The sequence below is a fragment of the Kogia breviceps genome, chromosome 4 (genome assembly GCF_026419965.1).
Source record: "Kogia breviceps isolate mKogBre1 chromosome 4, mKogBre1 haplotype 1, whole genome shotgun sequence".
Classification (NCBI taxonomy): Eukaryota; Metazoa; Chordata; class Mammalia; order Artiodactyla; family Physeteridae; genus Kogia; species Kogia breviceps.
In genome coordinates this window covers 93,397,320-93,423,570 of record NC_081313.1, presented here as the reverse complement: position 1 = coordinate 93,423,570, position 26,251 = coordinate 93,397,320, and the positions used below count along the sequence as shown (strand labels likewise).

Genomic DNA, 26,251 nt, shown 5'->3' with positions numbered 1-26,251 from the left:
TTTTAGCACCTTTTGAAAATTGTATAGGCTAAGAATTTCCCAAATCATCACACCCTGGTTCTGTTCATCCCCTCAATTTATCTCTCTTCTTTCATTGTACTGTAGGTAGCAAGAAAAAAAACAGGCTACACCTTCAACATTTTATTTGAAAACCTCCTCAGGTAAATAGCCAACTTCATCATTTACAAAATCTGCTTTCTACATACCTAAAGGACACAATTCTGCTAAGGTTTCTGCCACCATATATCAAGGATCCCCTCTTCTTCAGTTTCTAATAAAAGTTCCTCATTTCGTTCTGAGCTCTCACCAATAGTTACCTTCCCTTCCATATTACTACAACACTACTTTCACAACAATTTAAGTATTCTTTAAGGCAATTTATGTATTCTTTACCACGTTCCTCATTTCTGAGTCCTCACTAGCTGAGTCATCAACATCCAAATTCCCACTAACAGCCTATTCAAGACAATCCAGGCTTTTTCTATCATGGTTTTCAAAATTCTTCCAGCCTCTGCCCAATGCGCAATTCCAAAGCCACCTCTACATTTCAGTTATTTGATACAGCACCATCCTTCTTCCAGGTACCAAAGTCTGTATTAGTTTATATTGCTGCTGTAACAAATTATCAAGTGCTTAGTGACTTAAAACTAATCTATCATCTTACTGTACAGTTCTGTAGGTGAGAAATCCGACATGGGTTTCTGTGGGCTACGTTCCTTTGTGGCAGCTTTAGGGGAGAATGTGTTTCTTTCCCTTTTCTAGCTCCTAGAGGCCACCGTATCCTTTGGCTTTTTTTTTTTTTTTTAACATCTTTATTTGAGTATAACTGTTTTACAATAGTGTGTTAGTTTCTCCTTTACAACAAAGTGAATCAGTTATACATATACATATGTTCCCATATCCCTTCCCTCTTGCGTCTCCCTCCCTCCCACCCCTCTAGGTGGTCACAAAGCACAGAGGTGAACTCCCTGTGCTATGAGGCAGCTTCCCACTAGCTATCTAATTTACATTTGGTAGTGTGTATATGTCCCTGCCACTCTCTCACATCGTCACAGCTTACCCTTCCCCCTCCCCATATCCTCAAGTCCATGCTCTAGTAGGTCTGTGTTTTATTCCTGTCCTACCACTAATCTCTTCATGACATTTTTTTTTCTTAGATTCCATATATATGTGTTAACATACAGTATTTGTTTTTCTCCTTCAGACTTACTTCACTCTGTATGACAGACTCCAGGTCTATCCACCTCATTACAAATAACTCAGTTTCATTTCTTTTTATGGCTGAGTAATATTCCATTGTATATATGTGCCACATCTTCTTTATCCATTCATCTGTTGATGGACACTTAGGTTGCTTCCATGTCCTGGCTATCGTAAATAGATGCAAAAACATTTTGGTACATGACTCTTTTTGAATTATGGTTTTCTCAGGGTATATGCCTAGTAGTGGGATTGCGGGGTCATATGGTAGTTCTATTTGTAGTTTTTAACACTCTTGCACTGCTGGTGGGAATGTAAACTGATATAGCCATGATGGAGAACAGTATGGAGGTTCCTTATCCTTTGGCTTTGACACTCTTCCTTCAACTTCAAAGCCAGCAACATTGCATCTTTCTGACCCTTCTTCCATACTCACATCTGCATCTGACTCTGGCCACAGCCAAAGAAGATTTTTCATTGTAAGGACTCACATGATTAGGTTACTCCTATGTGATAATACAGATGAACCTCAATATCTTAAGGTGCTTAACCTTAATCACATCTGAAAAGACCTTTTTTTCTTTCCTCATAGGAATTAGGACATGAACATCTTTAGGGGGCCATTATTTTGTCTACTACATAGTACTTACTTCACATTTCATGGGCCTTGGTACAGCATGTGAAGAATATATCATAACAAAACTCATTCTTTAATAAAGTTGACAAAAAGATGATCAAATTAGCAATCATCTTCATGCATTGCATTTTAGCTCATACTCAATGAACACCTGTAATTTGGATACTAGCAAGATTGGGTTTATAATAATAATTATTGTTTATATTTTATAGGGCTTTATAGTATACAATGTGCTTTCAGATCTCACTGATTAACTGATTAAATCTATTGATATATTAATATCATGATATTTATTCCCGATGCTCAACATGTTTTCTGTCACGTTATCCAGACAGGAAAAACAAATCATAAAATAGCATACAGTGACTGTAACATTAATGTTCATTAAGTTAATGTAATTTATACTGTAAATGACAAAATAAATATTTTGCTTACCAAATTAACTTTCAGTTTTATTATCTTTAATGATTTAATCTTAAGTGGTTGAACTTTAACTATTAACTCAAGGGAGATGCAGCATTTGGTGCTTATGATGGTACCAAAATGAGATGAGTACACCTATTAATTCCAATTGGTAGATAAGAAAACTCTGGCACACAGACTTCAAGCAACTCTGCTAGAATTTTATAGCTGGTTAGTAGCAAATACAGGTTTAAACCTAGGAAGTATGACTCCAGAGTCTATGCTCTTAACCACTATCCTTTGCAGCTTCCTAATGAGACTTACTGTTAAACGTGGCTTAATAATTAGGTAACCTTAATGTAAGCTGGGTTCCTCATTGTCCAGTCTGCACATGGACTCATTTAAAAGAAGAATAGTAATTTTATTTTATTTTTTATTTTTTTTATTTTTTTATTTTTTTGCGGTACGCGGGCCTCTCACTATTGTGGCCTCTCCCGTTGCGGAGCACAGGCTCAGCGGCCATGGCTCACGGGCCCAGCCACTCCGTGGCACGTGGGATCCTCCCGGACCAGGGCACGAACCCGTGGCCCCTGCATCGGCAGGCGGACTCTCAACCACTGCGCCACCAGGGAAGCCCAATTTTATTTATTTTTTATTGTGTTTAAACACATTACCGTCAAAATCTCAAGTATACTCAATCTCTCAAGGAAGTAACAAGGGAGGAATTGCACAAGATCACCAAGGTGCTTCACAAGCCTGTCTCCCTCACTCTCAAAAGTCTCTCACATGTTTAGCTGCAGCCTCAAGCATCTATAAGATATTCTGCTACTCTGCTGTCCTGGAGTCAAATTTGTGTGTGTGTGTGTGTGTGTGTGTGCGTGTGTGTGTGTGTAACCAAGGACAAACACACACACTAAATCCCAAGTTCAATGAAAAGAGGACTGGGACTCAACATATCTGATTTATAACCCTTGAATTGTAACTAATTAACAGCTTGACTTGCAAAGTAAATGGATATGACTACATGAGATTTACACTTCCAGCAAATTTTGAAAATTCAGCCTCCAAGTGGAACTTGGAGATTACATTAAGAAAAGTCCTGGTTTTTAGTTGAATGATGATTTTTAAAATTCCAAGACTTGAAAAAGTTCTTTTAACCTACTAAACTTACTTTTTTTGGTCTTTACTTTAGCTATTTAACATCTCTTTTTTTTGTTATGTTAAATGCTAAGTGGAGTGACTGAACTAAGACAATTTCAAAGTTCCTTCAAGAACCAACATTCTGTCATTCTCTGGTAAGTATCTCATACTACAGCGGGTTCTACAAATAAACTAATTTTGAAATACAGCCAAGAAATGGGAAATTCAAACTGTTAAGTCCTCATGTTATTTCAGCTTAATTGTGGGTTTTATTGTAACAGGATATCGAATGGGACTTCCAGTTGTCTTAGAATTTCATTTAAAGCTTCTAAGCTGAGGAAAGGGGGGGCAATAAATTCTATCATATCCTGAAGGGAGAAGCTAGATAAATCTCTACAAACCTCTATAAAATTTCCAGTGACAATCAGACCTTAGAGTTGATATAAGAGAAGGCAAGAGATCTATTACAGAGAGGAAACTTCATGAAGGATCTTTCATACTTGAGAACATTGTGGCATTTACCCTTCCTGCCCGGTGCTTTTAATTCCTGCCACCAAATCAAGTGAGGGCAGGCCAAGACAGCTACTCAGAGAGAATAGTTGTTTTCCAGAAGAGGACACTCTTATTTCATTCATCCCCCAACTTGCACCAAAGTCCCTGTAGAAACAGTAGGCCTGCCAATGCTGCCACCAGAGAAGAGGAGCATAACAGAGTTCTTGGTAGAGCTCAGGGGTCTTGGAGTTTGGCAGCACATATGAACACAAGACTCCTCACCTGGAGAACATGAAGGTGGGAAAATGTTTGAAACATCCCTCAATATAAGATAAGGAAAGAGGACAACAATGGGGGCAAACTGCACTTCTGTGGTTTGGAAAAGCAAGAGTTTCCCAGCAAGCAACTCAGTACTAAAGACGGTAACTAGGATCAGGGTGCACTGAAAGGACTGCTCCATGCAAAGATGTGGGGAAATAGAGATGCACCAACTGGGACAGGAGCTGGGGAGGAACTTTACGGGTTCAGTTGGAGACTACGTCACCCCATCAGGGACTTGTGCAATATAGGGGACCCTGTGACAGGGTGTCCCCTCTAGTGAACCTCATGAAAAAGTTGTATTTCAGTGCTTGCCTTGCCAGAGGATATTTGACACCTAAGAGAACTGAGAGAGGCAGCATCAGCTAAACAAACAAAGACAGAACAAAACTCTCCTCCTTTACTTTCACAAGAATAGGGAAAATAAGGTATATTAAGGGTGACCGACACCAGCAAGACTACATTCTGGGTGGGAAGGCAGAGAAGTCCACTGACCTCTTCCACAGTCAGGCTCCTACCATGTTCTCTTTGGTGGAATAGGGCTTCCAACCCCTCTCAATTGCTGTGTGCACCCTGAGTTCCCTGACAGGGAGCTTTCCTAAGGGGGTGAGGTATTTCCCTGAAGAGCCCTGCAAGGGTGAGTAAGAAGACACTACATAGGTGGATTTCCATGCAGTTCAGACTCAGCCTTTGCAGCTGTCCTTCTGTCATCATTTGGCCATTTGCCTCAACACAGTGGAAATTCATAGTTGAAATCAACTCTCTCATACACAGCAATTTAGAATATAGCCTGAAGTTCAGAGAGATAAAGAGGAATCTTTTTAGACCCATAAATATATTTAAAGCTGAGATGAGTTGCTGGGTAGAAAGTCACTGTTTCACATGAAAATATCTACTCTGCTCTGGTTATTATATTTCTTGTTCATTGTAAATAAATCTTTATACAGTCAGGAAAAAGTCTGATTTAAGTTGCATTCAGGTTAAACAAAATGTAACATAGCACAATTATTTCTTGCTCCTAAATCAAACTTTATAAAATATAATGTTTTATAATACCTTCCATTATCATACCAAAATGCCATCATTTTCCCCCTTTTTTAAAAAGAAATTCAAACCAAAGACCCATCCTCTATCTCACTCTGTAATGTTTGTATGTGATAGTTGTGATACATATAGTCTGCTTATAGAAACTTTCCATCTTTCTCCTGGTTATTAGTCAAAGGAAGAAATCTAATGTTTCCCTTGACACAGAGCTCAGAGAAAGACCTCCCATTTCCATCCCAACCTCTTTCCCTCTTTGGAGCTCATGGGAATTATGGAGAAAATGGTCAGCAATGATACTCCACAGTCCTCTTCTTGAATTGAAGTGTTAACACAAATGTAGAAACAGTTCCCCATTTCCCCCACACCCCCCAAAATGAATGAGTAATCATAAAGGAAGAAAAGATTCAAGGGAAATCATGTAACTGATGTATTGAATGGGTTAACTTCATAGGGTGAAATCAGGTAAGAGCTTTATTTCCCTACCACTTCTTTTAAATAATTCCTGTCCTTCCTTAAATCTGGATGATCTCTCGTATCCCATACCTTTTCTGAGTACTATAGAATATTAGGGTTAAAAAAAAACGTAGTCATATTTAAATAGAACGTTATAAAGAATTCATCCAATTCCAAGTTTCTCCCTTCCCACCAGACCTGGCCCAACCAGTGATTCCATAGCCAGGATTGGAAGTGCGGGGGCATGGTCTGTTCCTCTCCATCCTTGATGAATCTCCTTCCTCACTCTTTTAAGAGAAGGCATGAAGTGGGAGAAAGTGAAAATAAAGGAGCAGAGTTTTGTTGTTGTTGTTTGTTTGTTTGTTTAGCTGATGCTGCCTCTCTCAGTTCTCTTAGGTGTCAAATATCCTCTGGCAAGGCAAGCACTGAAATACAACTTTTTCATGAGGTTCACTAGAGGGGACACCCTGTCACAGGGTCCCCTATATTGCACAAGTCCCTGATGGGGTGACATAGTCTCCAGCTGAACCTATAAAGTTCCTCCCCAGCTCCTGTCCCAGTTGGTGCATCTCTGTTTCCCCACATCTTTGCACAGAGCAGTGCTTTCAATGCACCTTGATCCTAGCTACCCTCTTTAGTATTGAGTTGCTTGCTGGGAAACTCTTGCTTTTCCAAACCACAGAAGTACAGTTTGCCGCCTGTTTTCCTCTTTTCTTATTTTATATTGAGGGTTTGCAAACATTTTCCCATCTTCATCTTCTCCAGACAAGGAGTCTTGTGTTACCTATTTTTGGCAAGTCAACTATGGGAGGAAGTAAGGATTTCTGAATATATCTCCAAAGTCTGCACATGGTAGGGTAGAAAGCAATGAAGACTAGAATGATAAAAATTAGGACGGCATGACTAATGCCTCAATATCTTTGCACATCAGTTTACCCACAGTTAAATCCTGGTTCTCCATGTAACTTTCAGTTCTAACACTTAAATTGTTCAACGAGAATGGTTAAATAGAACACAACCAAGACATTGAAATATCACATGCTTATAAAGGAAATATGGAAGGAACGCATTCCAGGGGGTATGAAAGAGGGTTTATGAAGGAAGAGAATTTAAAACTGTAACTATGATTTTACTCATAGTGTCTAAATTTAGTCAGCAAACATTGAGTAAAATTATATTACATAAATAATGTAATTCTACTGCCTAATAAACAGTGAATAGTAATATGGTATAACAATTGACATGTAATAATTATAAGAATTATCACATGACACCATAAAGCTCCTAGAAGAGAACATCGGCCAAACATTCTCTGACATAAATCATACCAATGTTTTCTTAGGTCAGTCTCCCAAGGCAACAGAAATGAAAACAAAAATAAACAAATGAGACCTAATCAAATTTATAAGCTTTTGCACAGCAAAGGAAACAATAAACAAAATGAAAAGACAACCTACAGAATGGGAGAAAATATTTGCAAACGATGAGACCAACAAGGGCTTAATTTCCAAAATATATAAACAGCTCACACAACTCAACAACAAAAAACAACCCAATCCAAAAATGTGCAGAAGACCTAAATAGACATTTTTCTGAAGAAGACATACAGATGGCCAAGAGGCACATGAAAAGATGCTCAACATTGCTAATTATTAGAGAAATGTAAATCAAAACTACAATGAGGTACCACTTCACACTGGTCAGAATGGCCATCATTAAAAATTCTACAAGTATCAAATGCTGGAGAGGGTGTGGAGAAAAGGGAACCCTCCTACACTGTTGGTGGGATTGTAAGTTGGTGCAGCCACTATGGAAAACAGTATGGAGGTTCCTCAGAAAACTAAAAATAGAATTATCATATGATCCAACAATCCCACTCCTGGGCATACATCCAGGCAAAACTATAATTCAAAAAGATACTGGCACCCCTATGTTCACAGCAGCACTATTCACAATAGCCAAGACATGGAAACAAGCTAAATGTCCACTGACAGATGAATGAATAAAGAAGATGTGGTACAAATATACAATGGAATACTACTCACCCATAAAAAAGAACAAAATAATGCCATCTGCAGCAACATGGATGAAACTAGAGATTATCATACTAAGTGAAGTAAGTCAGAAAGAGAAAGGCAAACACATATGATATCACCTATATGTGGTATCTAAAATATGACACAAATGAACCTATCTACAAAACAGAAACAGTCTCAGGAACATAGAGAATAGGCTTGTGGTTGCCAAGAGGGATGGGAGTTGAGAGAGGGGTGGAGTGGGAGGTTGGAGTTAGCAGATATAAGCTATTATATATAGAATGGATAAACAACAAGGTTCTACTGTATAGCACAGGGAACTATATTCAATACCCTATGATAAACCATAATGGAAAAGAATATTTAAAAAAAGAATGTGTATATATGTATAACTGAATCAGTTTGCTGTACAGCAGAAATTAACACAATACTGTAAACCAACTATACCTCAATAAAAAAAGAATTATCACATATTCTATATTCTCATATAATCCAGCATTATATTAAATTACAATTATTATTAATAAGCATGTAATTATATATATTGTATGATAATATAGTAAACTATAGCTATAGTTTATGTATTGTTTGAAGTCTCAGCTCTTTCAGATCTGGGATTATAAATATACCCATTAAACAAAATATATATTTTACTGATAGCTACATGAGGGGTCATCCTTCTGATTTTACTAAGAAAGAAGTCACTTGAGAACATCAAGCAAAAAATGAGTGATGACAAGAATTTGGCAATGGACTTCAAATATTCTAACATGAATTCTGGGCAACCTCTGCTGATAGGGCACTTAGAGAACCTGTCTTTAAACTGTATTGGCTTTTCCTCAAAACACAGCTTTATCTTGCCCAAGCAAAAAGGAATCTAAATTAAGAAGCATTCTAGAGAGTAGAAACATAATCAGTGCAATTGAAGAGAAGGCAGGTAACGAGCAGGACACTGCCAAATGTGGGGCAGCAACCACTATAGTGCTTATTGGTTGCCTGATTGCAGCAATGCAGAGATGGAACTAAAAGCTTAGGGATTACACATCGATTTCTAGTTCTAATACAGGGTAGCAAATATCCAGGTGTTCTGTCGGTGTGTGGCTTTGGTCTGCCCATTAGCTCTGGCCCCTCTTGGTCCCTTTTCTGTTTTCCTCAGTGTCCTACAACCCACTTCATGGTCACATTCACTGTGAAGTTCGGCAGGCACACTGGCCATGGTGGGCAGTTCCTTGGCAACACATCATGTTCATTTTGCTCAATACATGATTATTGGGGAATTGAGTACAGTAGCTAATGTGTAAGTCACTTTCATTTCTACTGGTATTTCTCCTTTGTGTTCTGAATCGTCACCTCAGTTCTTTGACATGAGATCTGCTTCTTGCTGCCTTTCTCATTACTTCAACTCCATACTACTGATACCACCAATAGCCTCCTGACTGTATAAAGCACTTTATTTCCCTGAGCCCCTACTTCTCATTTGAAAAATGGCATTAGCAATGAGATAATCTCCAAAATTCCTGTTCCCTCAAAGACTTGCTACAGCACTCACCTCACAGAAGGGCAGGACTCTTCAGAGTTGTCAACACCACCATAAGACAGCTAAAGCCAAAACCAGGAGAGGAGGGTGGGTATCAGATCTGAAAGTAAAACCCCAAGAAGAATCAAAGTCAGAAAAAGGTTAATTCAAGTCAACACAGGTTTGAGCTCAATAATTACAGTCTAAGGGAGAAGAGATGATTTTTGCTATAGTTGCAAGCTTTCAACAATGATGGAATAAAATTGGCTTGAACCATTTGGGATCTTTTGATTAAGGGGCTGGGATTTCTAAAGTCAAAATTACCTTGAAAGGGGATTGCTTAACTGAAAGTGAATTGAGAAGTGTTGTGTTCATAACACTTCACTCAGCCTGAAGGCCAGGTGATGTAAGCTTTGTAAAAAATGTATTCCTTTAAGCTGGAGTTGAGACATTACACAGCTGGCTTGCTGGGACAAAAAGGGAGATCAGTAATTCCAAATTTCTGCAGTCCACAGAAGCCTCTATTTTCTTTTTATTTCTACAAGATCTCAAGGGGCTCTGTCTCAAAAGCAGCAAGTTATGGTAGCAGCAGAGTCGATCGAGGCTCACTCGGAAGAGAGATGACAGAATGCAGCAAGTGAGAAAAAAAGAAATGATCTTGGAAGAAGTTGCAAGGAGGCCACTTCTGAAAAGGCCCTCTGAAAGGCATTTGCTGGTCTCAAAGGGCTTTAGCATGAGCCCAGAACCTGGAATTTATTACATAAACATTTACTAAGCGAATGCAATGATTCAGAGAGAGCACCCTGCCCTGCTCCTTTCCCTGCCTTTTATTTTGTGCATGTGTGTACATGAACTCAGGTGTGATTATTACATTCCTGTGTGAATATGAGCATATTTATAAATTATACATACAAGCCTCAGTGTTATGACTTCATTGGAGCATGTCTTAAATGGTTGACCTAGACAGTAATATGTGTTAAATATTTCTACACACATATGTTTTAACATGATTGGTTGTGGTATGTTTTCTGTAAGGATTTATCTCTGGGCCCAGGTTAATAGCTTACCATACACCATCATTCCTGAGGACCCTGGCCTTCTGAATTTAGAATAACATGGGATCAAAGTGAAACTACTCACTTTTTTTTCAGCAATTCCTACTGGGGATAAAGTGCTCCATCGTGTATCTGGAGATATACTGCCCCCCTAGATGGGCAATCTTCAACAGCATACCTAATCTCTCTGAGCCTAGATTTTGGTATCTGTAAATCAAGGGGGTTAAGCCAATCTAGAGGTTTCCAAGTCTTGTTTTCTGAAGTCTTAAATTTCCTCAGAGGTATCTTTGGTGCTACCTCGAGGGCCAGGAGGAGGCTCAGGTGACCTCTGATTTTAAGAGAGCAGTGCTGCTTCTGTTTGTCTTACATCTTGGGACCTTGCACAGGCTGTCAAGGGAAAAAAACCCATCTATTGCTAAAGAAGAATGTATCATAATCCAGACCTGTAAATTCTGTAAGGTACCCTATCACACCTTCTGTAAGTTAGGAGAATTCATGGCCACTTCCATTTTGGGGGCTCCTGATGAAGAGAAGCTAAAAAAGATTCCAAAAATGACAAGTTATATAAGGTATGTGAAGAACACCTTTCAGTGATGTCAGTGTTTCTCGTTCCTGTGTGCATCAACTTATTTGGAGACAGCCTGTCAATTTGAGGTCCTTGGTAAATATAAGGAAAAGGCCGAATGGTTTTCTTGTCTCCCTCCAAATCGCACTCTCAGAATAATACCTGGTTCTTGCCAACTTCCCTTCTCTATGTATCTGCGAGTCTTAGATAACCCTCACTTCTAGGATTGGAATATTCCCATAAAATTACTCCACAGGAAAGCTCCTCTATCAAGCACCTAAGTGTTCTTCATATATTTCTATTACATCTTTCTAGATATCACCTTATTAGATGTCTTAACAGGGTTACTTTATTTCAAGAAACACATTATTCCAACAATCAAAATATTTGATTAGCCCAAACCCCATACAATAAAGAAATGTGAATGGGTCTCTGCATTTGCAGAAATGGGAACTGACAACTACTGGAGTCTATGTTTCTTACTTCACAAAAGGTGAAAATCTGCAAAATATTTCATTTTTAAACCATCTAAACCCCGGAAGAAGCAATAAAATATGAGATGAATCATAAATAATGAAAAAAAGACCCATTTTTCTCGACATAGAAGTGAGAGATATATAAAAAAAGTTTCTGCTTTCCATGGGTGGCATTGTATAAAGCTGTTTATTTTAGTTGTGTACCATGGAATGCATTCATTTTGTCTTTTGATAGTTCTGTAAAATAAATGCTGGCACTGCATTCGACCAGATACCTAAGGAACTCAGATTATTAGAGGCCTGTAACTGGTGAGAGTGTTGCTGGAATTAATAGGATTCACCAGGTACAAGTTTTTGAGAAATGTAACCCACCACACAACATACAATGAGACAGGAGAATGGTAGGTGTTCATGTCTTCTTGAGGCAAAGAGAGTTGAGAGCAATGAAGCTTTGTTGAGAGGATTCTGATTCCTATTTCTTCCTGTTGTAAGAGGTCTAGTTGGGGTCGCTGATATCTTTTAATTCCAATGATTTAGCAGCCTAGGAATCAAGCTTAGCTGCAGGGGTACAGGCCAGCAATCAAACTTGTGTGATCTTGCTAGAAACCAGCCTTGGTGACACGCTCCAGCCTGCTGGTTTCAGTTTATCTTTGGCACTTGTGGATTTAACCCTCAGGATTTTGAGGCCTCCCAAGAGCACCTGAAGGTCCATGCCATGTAGCAATTTATCATTTTGTTAAGGAATAAACTTGACTCTCAGGCTTCAAAGCTTAATATGCAAGAAGGAGTCACTTAGCTAGTTTACTAGGCCTAGGTGGTCTCTAAATACTGATAGCTCAGGCTGACCATTTTTGTTCTACACATTTGCTACCTTGGCAATACGTTTTGGTGGTAAAATTCATATCCTTCTTGAAAAGAAAATCTTCTGCTGGTTCAGTGATGAAAATGAGGGGAATAATATAAGTCCAAGGCATGGTTCTTAGCCAGAAAAAAAAGTACTTTTGAGCAGTGAACAGTATTAGAAAAGGCAAGACTCTAAAGATGGCAAAAATATCAGTGGCTGCCAGGAGTTGCTGGGGGTGTGGGGGAAGGGGTGAGGGAAAGGGACAGATAGGTGGAGTACAGGGCATTTTTAGAGAAGTGAAAATATTCTGTATGATACTGTAACGTTGGACGTATGATACTGTGCACCTGTTAAAAGCCATAGGACTGAACTACACAAAATGTAAACCCTAGTGTAAACTATGGACTTCAGCTAATAATAATGTATCAATAGTGGTTCATCAATTATGATAAATGTACTACAGCAATGCAAGATGATCCTAGCAAAACTGTGGGGTAGAGGAGGCACATAGGAACTCTTTCTGCTCAATTTTTCTATAAACATAACACTGTCCTAAAAATAAAGTGTATTAATGAAAAAAACTGTATCAGAAGGTAGCTCAGATCTACACAGCAGGAACAACTACGTAAATACTGTAGAAACAGAAAAAGTGATCCATGGAACCATTTAAGGAAGGGCTATGTGCTGTGCAAATGAGAAACAAAATGTTTATCAAAATGAAATAAATCATTATCTGGTTATGTTAAAAAAAAAATTAACTGAACAGTGATATTCGAATAAGCCAAAAGCCCGTACAAGTATTTCTATGAAGCAACCAGTAAGACTACCAGGCTGACCTTTCCCATGAGTAAAATTTAGGAATTGTTTTTGGAAGTGTTCTATGCTGTGAAATTAATAGGAGAGGGCCGCTTAGCTGCAGAAACATGTCTTCAGAGTTGAAGAGAGGAATGGACACATATTAAAGGAAGATGCCTTTTGCAAATGTGCATATCCAGGAAGGAAGAAGTACTTTTGGAATCTAAAGAGTCTGAGGGCAGACCGTCTTCTCTGATATCTAGCAAATACACCCCGGGACTCAGGGTCACCTTCCCGAGCTGCTGTGACTTACATCACACTTCTGTGTAATACATTTTGTCTTCATCTTCACCCTTATCCACACCTCGGCACATTTTGTCATCACTAAGGCAGTTTTCCTGATTTACGTTACTAGCAAACGATGATAATGTAGTAAAGGGTTGGGCTTATTTTAGTCTTTAAAGCTATATACATACAAATGACTTAAGTTCACATATCCAGAATTGTTAAGGGTCTGAAGAGCTCAGTTAAAGTTTTCAGTTATAGCTAACTGTTTTGTGGAGGGGAGGAGTGAAATATACCTTGAAATGAATCCATTGAGGATTCTTGAAGGCCTTGGGAAGGTTCCCTTTTGAATGAGAAGGTCTGCTTTAATTTAAAAGAATTGAGAACATTCAGTGCCCTGGCAGAAGGAAAGTGAAAATCCTATCGAATTTCAGAATAAATGTTTGAATGATGAAGCTAACTGTATAGGAGAAATGCAAATGGAAGCCATATGAACTAAAACAAAAGAAACATATAAAAGCAACTCAGGCTAGTATATACTTTTCTATAGAGATCAAAACAAGATTCCAGAGAGGCAGGGTAGCTTATAAATGTAATATCAGTAGAGTGAATCAGAAAAAAATGTTTCTAGCTCAAAATATAATTAACCAGGCACTTTGCAATTACTGACAACTTGTGTTTTTCAGTCTTATCACGGATCTTCTTTGAGCTACATATGTTACTGAGAAAATTAGCATGTTACATAGCTATAACATTCAAGGCATTACTTTGAAAAGCACCACATATAAAATAAACATTGCCTTGAAAACTGGGAGATCGCCAGGGAATTATGTCAAATGCAGTCCTCTCCAGATATGTCTGATTTTTCCATTTTATATCTTCCGCAATCATTAGGGCTTAACCCCTACAGGAATTTACATGAGGATAGCTTACATACCTCAGCAAATATAAATTTTCCAGGGGTTCATTCGATCCTTAGAAGGCCTTAGGCATCACTGCTAAGAATTTTGGGCAGGATAGCTGTTCTGGAAAAGGGAAACACTTGGTTTCTTGACCATATGGGGGTTTGTACAGAACAGAAGATGGAACTAGGCCTGGTCTGTGTGGACATTTACATCTTCTCCTTCTGTTTCTACAGAATGAATCCAGGGGAAAAAGGCTTAGTGGCAAGCCAAATCAAATGATTTGAGTTATTTTAAGAAGAAGCAGTTCATTGCACTGGTTGACAAACTTAAAATGCCTGGACAGCCTGTTCCAAGAGCCAGCAGCAGGAAGAGAGATTGTGCCAGAAACTCAGGCCAAGAAGCACTGAGAAAGCTGGGACAGCCCCCTTCCTGTGAATTAGCATATCAATGGTCCTACTCCCCAGGGGTCTGAGAAAGCCAGGGATACTATTTCCACAGTGGGTTGGTTCCTAAGATCTTCCTTTCATTCATTCTATCACTTTCTAGGAGTGGGTCCCTGATTTACTGATATAAATAGGAGTAGATAACAAAGGGAAATAATTCATTGTGAGATCTGGATTTCTCTTCCTCTCAATGTTAATAGCTATTGTGTGTACTGCACTTCACAGAATTCAAAGCATTATCGTTACTGCATTTAGCGTCTTATTGAACCTCATAGAACCTTGTGAGATTGTATGACTTTTCCCACTTAGAGTTGAGGAACTGAGGCTCAGGGAAATTGTAACTAAGTGGTTCGATGTATCAACATAATAAGTGGCAGAGTAAGAATTTGGAAATCCAGATTAAGTGGATTTCACTGAAAATGGAACCAAAGGTCCATTCCTAATCCATGCAGAAAGACCTTCTTAGTTAGAACAGTAAGAAACTGAGCACCTAGTAAATATCCGGCTGTGTGCTAGGTACTCTGCATGCTTGACTCCTGAATCATCATAAAACAAAGCAAAATGAGAGAAAAACATCTTCATATCAAGGCAAGGCACAAAGTGGATAGAGATGACATGAGAATGATTTTCTGGGAAAGAGGGAGCCTGCCAAAGACAGTGAAAATAAACTTTTTGAAAGGAAAATTCTAATTTTCATTCAACTCTAAATGAAGAAGTCTCTGCCAAGGGGTGCTGGCCAAAAGCAGCCTCTCACTGGATAGATCCCACATTCATGGTCATGGCTATTAAACTGCCGAGATTCTTATTTTATAAATCAGTTGTTACTAATAGAGTCACGTTAATTTCCAGAATCCACAAATGAGATGGTAAGCCAAAGGCCATTTTACCTCTATTTTTACCTCTTATTTCAATGACCACAAATATATCTGGGCTAAGTCATTTCTAGTCAGTGCCGTTATCTTTTGAGGAGGAAATTTACCGATGCCTAACTAAAAAAATGCACTCTATGCATAGACACAAGGTCACTTTAAATATACAGTCCACTTAGGCTGAATGTTAATATGAGCATCTTTTAGCTGGCCATTGCCCAAATTTATAGAAAAGCAGATTCTCCAGCCAGAAAGCTTCCCTGTTCCAGCTTGTGTGAGGCAGGAAACTGACAAGTGCTGGCAAAGGAAGACAGCCTGTGATTGATGAGCAACTCAAATATTACGATATATTGGACCTCAGCTTCACTGCACCTCATTTCCTGGCACATATTTGCCCTCAGGAAAAGGAAAATGAGTTTTGCTTTAGCAACAGAGCATTTAATTAGTCATAGGTTGCAGTTGATGAACACAGACTCTGGTTTCACATATGCCCCTAAGCCCTCCACTTCCTATGCTGCTTATTCAACAGGTAACTGCAGTTTTATCTGCCCACTTTCAGATGTAGTGCCAACCCTTTAAGAACTTACAATTTATGAAATATCCATGTCTAACATAGTCACAGTTGTTATGTCCTAGCTCTCTGTTCATAATTTTCTAATTTTCTCTGAATACATTTAGTAAATGGTCATTTGAGAAAATTTAACATTTGGAGTATTTTAGTGCGGATCCTATATAGTCCCCCTGGAAATGGAGTCTCTAAGGAAATGGCATATTCTACAAATATTGAGCTCTCCTAGGTTTAGCTGTTTTTTAAAACAATTTTATTGAAATATAGTTGATTTACAATGTTGTGTTACTTTCAGGTAGGCAGCAAAGTGATACAGTTATGTGTGCATAAAACTTTTAGATTCTTTTCCATTATAAGTTATTACAAGATATTAAATATAGTTCCCTGTGCTCTACAGTAGGACCTTGTCAGTTATCTATTTTATATATAGTAGTGAGTATATTTTAATCCCAAACTGCTAGTTTTTATGTGTATTAGTAAAGGAACATTTTTCATTTTTTTCTGGTCCTCATTTCAATGGGTTTTAAAATGTCTTTCTAATAGAGAAAAGAAGATTAACCTTATTACTTCTGCACTGCTGAACCGCTCTTCTGCAAAGACCTTGTGAAAGGCGGCCTTGTCTTGTGCAGGTTCTATCACATGGAATGCTGTCGCTGGAGCCTGTGTATTCCGGTAGTGCATCTCCCTCTCTCTTCCCCCTTCTCTTTTTCTCTTGTGTTAGTACATAAGCACAGGAGGGTAAGTGGCCAAAGGACAGAAAGGAGGACTCAACTGGTGAGAAAAATCTTACCAGGTGGATGGAATAAGAATTCACAAAATAAGACCAGAAAAAAAGCTGTGAGCTGTGTTCCTCATTGCTTTCTTATTCATGCCTTGATTTTATTGCAGACTGAGTCTGTCTGGAGTCCTGTCCTGGATACTGGTGCTCCATGAAAGAGTCAGACATGAAACCAGCTTTCAGGTGTCCCCTCTCCGGTAAGGGAACTGTGACATGCATGCATCAATAATCTAAAACAGTGTGTTATAAATGCTAGAGAAGAGGTATAAACAGCTTGAAGAAGAGGTGGTTCTGCAACTTGAGAGGAATAGGGAAAGAAAGGCTTCATGAAAGAAGTTGTATTTGGGTTGAGCCTTAAAGGATAGCAGAGTTGTTCTCTCCACCTGGTGTGCCATTCCATTTCTACCGTCACCTTTCCAAATCTGAGCCATCCCTCGTTTGGACTCTAGCTTATTTGTAAAGCCATTCCTGAAGCCACACCAGAACCTGTTCATATTTTCTTTGCATTTCTTGGACCAGGAGTCACTTTGCACTCCTCTTGTAGCATCTATCACACATTCTTTCTTGTATTACACTTGTCTGTGTATTTAGTGGTTGGCTGTACTGGACAGCTAGTTTTTCCTAGCTTTCCTTGTCCCTTTCAGCATGTAGCCTGGTTTGTATCATAGGTCCCCAGTGACTCTCTGTGACAAAAACATGAATGACTTCTTTACCTTCCTCTTCATTATATCCACTGGCCTGTGGTACTACATGCCCACCCTTTCTACAAAGGAGCAATCCAGGCAACTGCTTCTCTATCTTTCCCAATATTGGGGGAAAATACATTAAAAAGCTTCACCTTATTCACAATGAAGGCTGGACTTATAACACGAGGTTGTACTCTGCATGTTGGTTTCTTACAAGATTGTATGTAACTCAAGAGGAAAAGCCAGTCTAAAAACCCCAATGTTGTATTATTACACAGCTTCCCATGAACGATTAAGCTGAAAGCTGGACTTGCCTTTGATGACTGTGTCTAGTTATGTTATGTTATGGATCCTGATTTTAACTTTGAATTGCTATTTTTCTCTGAAACATACTGCCCTAATTTTGCCTGCCTCAGGGAAAACTGTTGGCCCATATAAAGTATTTTAAAGGTAATATGCAGCCTCTTAAATGGACACAAGTGAATGAGTACAAGTGTTGACATGCCCCAAATTAAATATATTTGCAACTAGTTTCCTAATGGTAAGAAAATAAATCAGACATCAAGATTAATTTAATTTTCAGTCCTTTAGGCCTAAACCAAGTGTTGGAATAAACATTCGAGTTTCTTTCAACTGGAGTCCTAGAGTAAAGATAGCTGTACAATAACCAAGTCTTTCGACAAAGAGTTGTTAGAACATTAAAACCAATTTTTATAAATTACAATTATTAGCAAAATTTCACTTTCCCCTTCAGAAAGGGAATAATGTAGCATTAAGTTTTGGTTCTGTATGTCAAGACATGAAGCAGAGAAATAGGGATTTGTTTATTTTTTATTTAGTCCTTCCATCCATAGTAATAATTAATTTAGCCATCTTGGTGTGAGCCATTGCTGTGTTCTCCCTTAATGATTTGGATACCTCTTGTGCATCATTTCACATCCTTTCAGCCCCAGCTCTTACTAGAGCCATTATTATTACCACCTGGTCCATGTTGGCTTTGACCGCCTTCATTCATGCCATGACAACACCTCAACTCAAACAGTGTGGTCTCACTTCCTATTCTGGGAGTTCTCTGATACTGGCATGTAGGACATTTGTGGGAATACACTTGATACTCACATGTATGTAACCTAGAATTACAGGGGAGTTCATGAACATGAGGTTATTCTTGACCAATTCAGGCTCAAGCATCAGTCATCTGCAATGTGGCCAACTTGCTAGTGTGATATTGTATATCTTTCTCTCATTCTCTGCTTCTCTTCCCAAGTCCCTAACTTCAGGATCACTTCCCAAATAAACTACCTGCATTCAAGCCTTCATCTCAAGCTGAGCTTCCAGAGGGACCAAGGATAAAATGGTTGCTACCAGGATTGGCTGGAGAAAAATGTTATGATGGGATTTTGGTATTGGACCCCCTAAAAGACAAATATCAGTAAGCACCCATTGTTGGTGGTAAGCAGGGGTCGTGGTAATACCTAGTATGCAGTGGCATCAGAATTATTCTCAGATGTGATAGATTAGGATAGGGTAGGAGAAAGTGTTATCCAACCCTGACAGAGGAAATACAGTTCCTTCTCCAGAACGAGATACTTATACAATGAAGCAATCAGCTAATATGTACCAGGAGGTATGAGCAAAGTATATGTGGGGATGGAACATGAGGATTTTGGACTGTGGTATGGGGAGGAATAAACCTGAATAGGGGATATGAGGAGGAATACGACCGATGGTCAATGTCCTTGCAGGCCCTCATAGATCCACTCCTAATATGCTACTAGGATTGCTCCTTGAAGACTGGCCTGGCCTAGAGTAAATGATGTGGAGATGCTGAAGCTGTCTTGGTAGTGTATGGAGGTTAGATGCTTGAGGAGGTAGAAATGTTGAATGTATTGATTATGCAGAAATATAACCAGAGAACTCATCCCTTGACTATTTTTCCAGGACAGCCCAGAGAACAGTCCCTTCATTAAGGCAATAAAAACGCACTACTGAAGAAACACTGATATCTTTGAAAACCACAGTGGTGGCTGCCCCCTATAGGTCAGAATTTACAAAAAGAGGTTCCACCATGGGACTGAGTTTCATAATACCAGTGAGGATGACAGGATTCTAGAAAGACAGAAGTAAGGTGGGTGGCATTTAACCGTCAGAAGTTGATGTAATTTCCACAATGGGCAAGAAGGCCAGAGTGCCTATCAGACCCATAGGACCTAACATTGCCAGGAGCAATATGTACATAAACAGTGACGAATGTTACTTCCGTTTTAAAAATCAGGAACCAGCAAGCAGAACTCTGACGTCAGTTGCTACAATGGAACAAATTGTGATTACTTATCCAGTCTCCAGATCTAAATCAATGAACAGACCCACCACCCAATGACTAATGGGATAATTCTGCAATGTCATCAGAAATGTGTACAATAAATACTCCCATTGTCCCTTCTCCTAATGTATCTACAGCCATTTACTGGTAACTCTGCACTGGAGAAAAGATAGTATTCAACATCACACTAGCAAGTATTCAAGGATCACTGGACACAGAGTCTACCACTGACACTAGGGGTACAAAACATCATCACAGTCCCTTTATTAAAGTGCAGACTGGTCGAAGGCAGGTGATAAATGTATTTCTGCCCCAAGTACACCTTCGTTGGGGTTCTCAGACTAATCCTGTGGTTATTTTCCTGGGCCCTAGGTATATAAATTGGGCTACCAATGATTAGTAACTAGGAGAACTCCTGTCATGGTTCTCTAACCAGTGAAATACGAATCATTTTTGTAGCAACAGTCAAATGTAAGCCTCAACAACTACTTCCTGTCGTAACAGTAAATAGAAATAATAGGATATTCCAGGAGGAATTGCAGAGATTAGGAGAACTATCAAAGATTCAAAGGATGAAAATATCCCCATATTGTCCCATTCAGTTTATCTGCTTGTCCCCTGCAAAAGCAGTTGGAGTATGAGGCATGAGAGTGGGCACCCATAAAGTCAACCAAATTGTAGCCCTAATCAGAGCTGCTGTGCTGAATGAGGTATCCTACTGGGAGGATAAATACAGACTCTGGAACAGGGCGTACAGCCATAGATCTTCATAGGTGAAGGCTATATGGTGAATGCATGCTTCTTAATCCCATCAGTAAGGATATCAGAAGTAGTTTGCTTTTATGTAGTAAAGATAACAGTGTACATTCACTCTCTGGCTCCAGGACAATGACCACTCTTTGACACAATACAAGCTGTAGAGACCTTGTTCACCCTGACATACCACAGAAGATCAGAAGATCATGCTGTTTCACTATATTGACGGCATCATGTTATTAGACCTGACGATCAGGATACAACAATTATCCTGATAGAAACATGCATGCCAAAGCATGGGGACTGAATCCCTCTGAAAGTTACAAATTTATTACCTCAGCTCCAAATCCACCTTTTATGAACTACTTCTGTGGGAATATTTGGGAACTTAGGAACATTTAAGCATCTCTCCCTTTGCAGTGAGTATAATATTAATCTTTGTCAATAGAGGGCACTGGAGAGACATTGCAGAGAAAGGGGCTTTTTTTGGTTCACGTGCGCTGTTTTGAAGCTTCTTACTCCTATTCTGCAGTTAGCGGAAATGCATGCATGGAGACATCCAGAGATGCTTTGCCATAGCTGCAAGCTCAGAGCACACAATCCTTTGGGGAGCTAGCAGCACGAGCCCTGGCCCAAGGACCACCTGGCTGATGCCCTCTGGATGTGTACACAAGCACCCTGGGCCTTATGCTACCTTGCTGGTGAGCAAGCCCCTGATGCCCCGACTTCCTCTGTCAGCCCACCCATTAGCATTGATCTGCCAGCATCCTGGAGAGGTATTTCCAATTTGCCCAGGCAAAGCGGTGAATTCTCTGCCATCTAGTGGGCTGCAACCACATGTATTTCACAATTTGAAACCCAGCCTTGGGGAGGGGACCTCCAGGTAAGTTAGTTCCTTCCTTGCGTATTCTGTCTCAATCCTAGGGTAGCCTTTAGAGTTTTCTCTAATCCTTGATAGTCATTCTCCTGTTATAGGTAATTCTTGATGTTAAACTTTGTGTTTCTGTCTTATGATTATACCCTGACAGATACAATCTCACAAAAAATCAGGATCTGCTACTTTGGTCAGTACTTCAAGAGTCTAATGGTCTGTGGCATGGTGGGACATACTCTCTAAGGTAAAAGACAAAACCCTTATACTAAGAAACAGGCATACCACTTGGTTGGTCTCACTGGATTTTGAAGGTACCATACTGCTTCTGGCATGCTCTTTGTCCCTGGTTGACATGAAGCATTTGATTATGAGCCACCTAGAGACTGTATGACCAAAGTTCCTATCATAAGCTGGTTTCATATAATTCACCAAAATCCTAAGTGTGGGCAGGCTCAATAACAATCAACTGTATGGTAAAAAAGGGTACATTCAAGGTTAGATCCAAAAGGTCCAAAAGGCCTAAAAACATTGCATGATAAGATGGCCCAGACTCCCATGGCACCTGCCTCTGTTGCACCAACTTTTCTCCAACAACTCACACCAACAGCCCCATAAGAAATTCCCTGCGACTAACTGATGGAAGCAGAAAGTCTCAAGCCTGCTTCACAGACTGGTGGGCTCAATATACTAGCACTAGCTGAAAACAGACTGCCGTTGTCTATATCCTCTTTCTGTGGTGGCTCTAAAGGACAGTGATAAAGGGAAATTCTTCCAGTGAGTAGAGCTTTGATCAGTACACTTGGTTTTCATTTTGTATGTGAAAAATGTAGCTTGAGTATGGATATGTATGGCCTCCTGGGCAATAGCAAATGGCTGTGTTGGTTGCTCAGGGGCCTGGAATGAATATTATTGGAGAATTGGAGATAAGAAATTCTGGAGAATAAGTACATAGATGGACCTATGGGAGAAGAATGGATTTTCGTTCTTCTCACTTAATGTCTGCCAGAGAACATTGTTTTTACATGCCAAACAGCATATTTTCTCAGATACTCCAATGATGTTCCAATGGACTCACGAATGACAGGGATGTGATAGACAAGATGGAGGCCAGCCCTGTCTGGGCCATTCCATCTCACCAAGCTACTGCTCACCAAGCTTAGTCTCACATTAGCCACTGCTCCTGCTCGTGTACACTGACTGGGCTCCCGCTCCTTGGCACCAGAGAAGCTACGATTAGGCTCTAAGATAAAATACATACATACACACACACACACGTATACATATACACATAAATATATACATACACACGTATATATACATATACACACATACCCATATATACACACACACACACATACACATATATATATACATATACACATAAATATACACACATATATACATATACACACATACATATACACACACACATATACATATATACACATATACACACACATATATATACATATACACACATATATATACAAACATATACACACATATACACACATATATATACACATATACACACATACACACATATATATACACACATATATATATATACATATACACACACACACATATACAGAGAGGGAGAGAGGGAGAGAGAGAATGCAAATGTATACCCAACAGTTAGAATACACAAATCCAGCATAGAACTTGCCCCATTTACCATGATCCCTGTGACCTACCTCTAGTGTATATGCTTCACATTTAGAAAACTTAAGTTCCGTGGATTAGAGTCCTGATTCCCAGTAGCATGTAGGGAAATGCTTTCACCAAGGAATATGGTTAAGGATTCAATGAAATTGAAATTTTGACTAACACCTGGTTACTCTGGGTTTCTAATATCAATAGACCAGTGGGCAAAGAAAGGGATTACTATGCTGGTGGGATAACTTTCCCTGCTTACCATCTGGAGTTAGGATTGGAGGGTATGTCTGGAGCACAGAGGATTCAATGTGGTTTTTATCTCTTCCTTCCATGGAGATAATAGCGAACAGCCAATTGTAGCAAGCACAGCCTGAACTTGACAAGGCAACCAAGGGCTTAGATACCTTGGAAATAAAGGTTTGGGTTACTTCACTATAAGCAACCTAGATCAGCTGAACTGATGATTTAGGGTTAGAGAAACAGAGAATGTGTGGAATAGCCCAGGGTGATGATTAATATCAATTATAGCGTTACAATCACTAGAGCTGTTTCACTGACTCTAAGGTATGAAGTTTGTAGGGATTGAGGCTGGCTACCACCTTAAATAAGATTCTGTGACAGATCTTAAAGAGGACTTGATGTTGGGCATGAGAGGATTTGAGTAAAGAGAGGGCTGAACTATATTGAATGTCTCTCATGCACTACTTCGCTTTCTCTCAGCCCCAGCCCCATGGAGATCAGGTCTACACAGCTTTGTACAGTGTTCTATGGCCTCATCTTACCTGTATCCTTTTATGTCCTGCTCTAGGGCTTCTCTTCATGCCAGTGAGTGGAAACACAACCAATATTCACATATATACAAACGAGGGGTGTGGAGGAGTTAACACCCATGAAGCCAATGGGGGTATTTCTTTGATCACTACACAAATTTCCTCTGAAAGTTCTGCAGGACTGAGCAGGGGTGGCCAACCTGATTATGCATCTTTGTATTTGTTCTCTTTCCTTCCTATCTTATCTCCCCTCTATCTTTATTCCTGGCAACACATTCCAAATAGTATACCTGCAAACAACCTTTGTCCTTGGCTCTGTTTATGGTCAAATTGCCCAAGACATTAGGTAGGCACCCTCATTTCCCATCTCAAAAATTTTCTAAATACTGCAATCCATCGTACAACTTTTATTTTCTCAAATGGCAGAGTTTTGTCTCATGTCCAAGATCAAGTTTCCCATTTGCATTGTCAATCCTATTACCTTCCATACCCTTCAGGAACTTGCTCCATCAAGCATCCCTTCTCTGCCTTTTATCTTCGATTACTCTTTTCCACGTGATTCTACTCTGTAGACTACCTTTTCAGGTCCCTGCTCTACGTTAGACTTTTCTTTGACTCTAGATTCTTGCTCTTTTATTTTCACCTTCTTGAAAGATGAGTGTACTTTGGTTGACCCTCCTTCCCCATGGCTAATCCTCCACTCAATCCCTAACATCTGGTTACATAGTGTTCCTGGCCATCATTCTACATCATATTACTTTTCAAAGGTTACCAGTGACTTTTTCATTTACTAAAATATTAAATGGTGTTCATCTTCATTTCCTTGAGCTCTCTGAACTGTTGATTCTATTGATAGACCCCTTCCTCCTTTGTTGCCACTGTCCTCTGAAACTCAGTGTTCTCTTCGGTTTCTCCCTCTAGGGATCCTCTTCATTGATCAAATGTGTACTTAGAGGCTTAGTCCTCAGCCCCTGACTATTCTAACTGTACTTTCCTTCCGAAGTAATTTGGTTCAAAATAAAATATATAACAGTACTTGGCACTGTGTCTCATCACTTTCTTTTTAATGTAAACTGACTCCTAAATCACATCTCAGCCAAAACTTTTTCCAAGGGCAAGTCACAAATTTCCATCTACCAGAAGGACTTCTCTGCTTGTGTATTCAATTGATACCTCAATTTCTCAATGTCAACAATATAACACATCATCCTTCCTCCTGAGTCTGTGCTTTAAAATGGCTTTCAAACTTCACTCAGTAACTATACTTTTGTCACAATCTCCTCTCTTTTTCTAGTGTCCTACTATAAATTCCTAATTTCTATTGACTTGCTATTCCACCTCTCTTAAATCTGTTTTATTTTACCAATTTTCATTGTAACCCTATTTAGGCTCTTATTTCATATAGGATCTATTGTAACAGGCTTTTAAGTGTCTCTCTGACACTGTATACACTGATTATAAGATTAATTTTCTTCCAGCACAAATAAGGTATTGTCACTCTCTTTCTTCCAGTGAATCAATGGTTCCCAGTTCTCAGGTTTGATATTCAAGCTCTAGCCTCTGCCTATAGAGCTATTTCCACCATTTCCCTCCCCAAAGTCTACTTCAGCACTAACTTGGGCTGTGTGTTGAAGCAGAAACTAAAGGGTATTAAAACCAAGACAATCTGTGTTCAGTAGTAGCTCTTCAACTAAGTGACTGGGAGATCTTTAGACAAACTTTTACCCTCTATATTCTATGATGTTCAGTTTTTCTATTCTGAAAAAATAATATAATTAATATGTACCATAAAGCCTTGCTGAAAAGCTGAAATAAGATGATATAGACAAAGCACAGAGCACAGTATGTAACACCTAGTATGAGAGAAATAAATACTGTTTCATTCATCTCTTTTCCCTTTTTATACATGTTCCAAGATTTCCAAAAGCAAGCCAATTCACCAAAAGTCAACTTGCCCAACAGCCAGTATGCCAAACTGAATTGACTTTTTGGCAAATTGGTTTCAGTACAGTGACATATGTCCAAGTTTACTGCTTCTGTACTTCGCTAAGATTGTTCTACCTGCCCTCATGTCACCGTCTATGGGGCCTCTTCTAGTCTTTTCCACCCAAAGTCTTGTCTCTTACATTTGAACTTCCATAGTGGCTTGCCTGTGTCATCACTCACCTTCTGAGTCTAACTAATGTAGCCCCTGAAATGCAGAGTGACACATGCTTTGGTAACTCATTTAACATTCTTACAGCAGTTGTGTTATCAAGCAGCCTCAGACACGCCTTGTTCCAAGCCCAGGCTTGGTTGTAAACTGTCTACAACGACCTCATGCCGGAATGCACCAAATCCTCTAGAATGCTCTGCTTTAGTC

At 39.3% G+C, this 26,251-nt stretch overlaps 1 protein-coding gene across 2 annotated transcripts in view; it reads right to left on the bottom strand.

The window, feature by feature from the left end:
- The window catches only part of KCNN2 (potassium calcium-activated channel subfamily N member 2), a 445,540-nt gene that overhangs the window by 210,258 nt on the left and 209,031 nt on the right, over positions 1 to 26,251 (bottom strand). For both annotated transcript variants that reach the window (XM_059061877.2, XM_067031464.1), the window contains exon 6: positions 9,272 to 9,359. The gene's annotated coding sequence lies outside the window, so the exon portion shown is untranslated. The remainder of the gene's footprint in view (positions 1 to 9,271; positions 9,360 to 26,251) is intronic.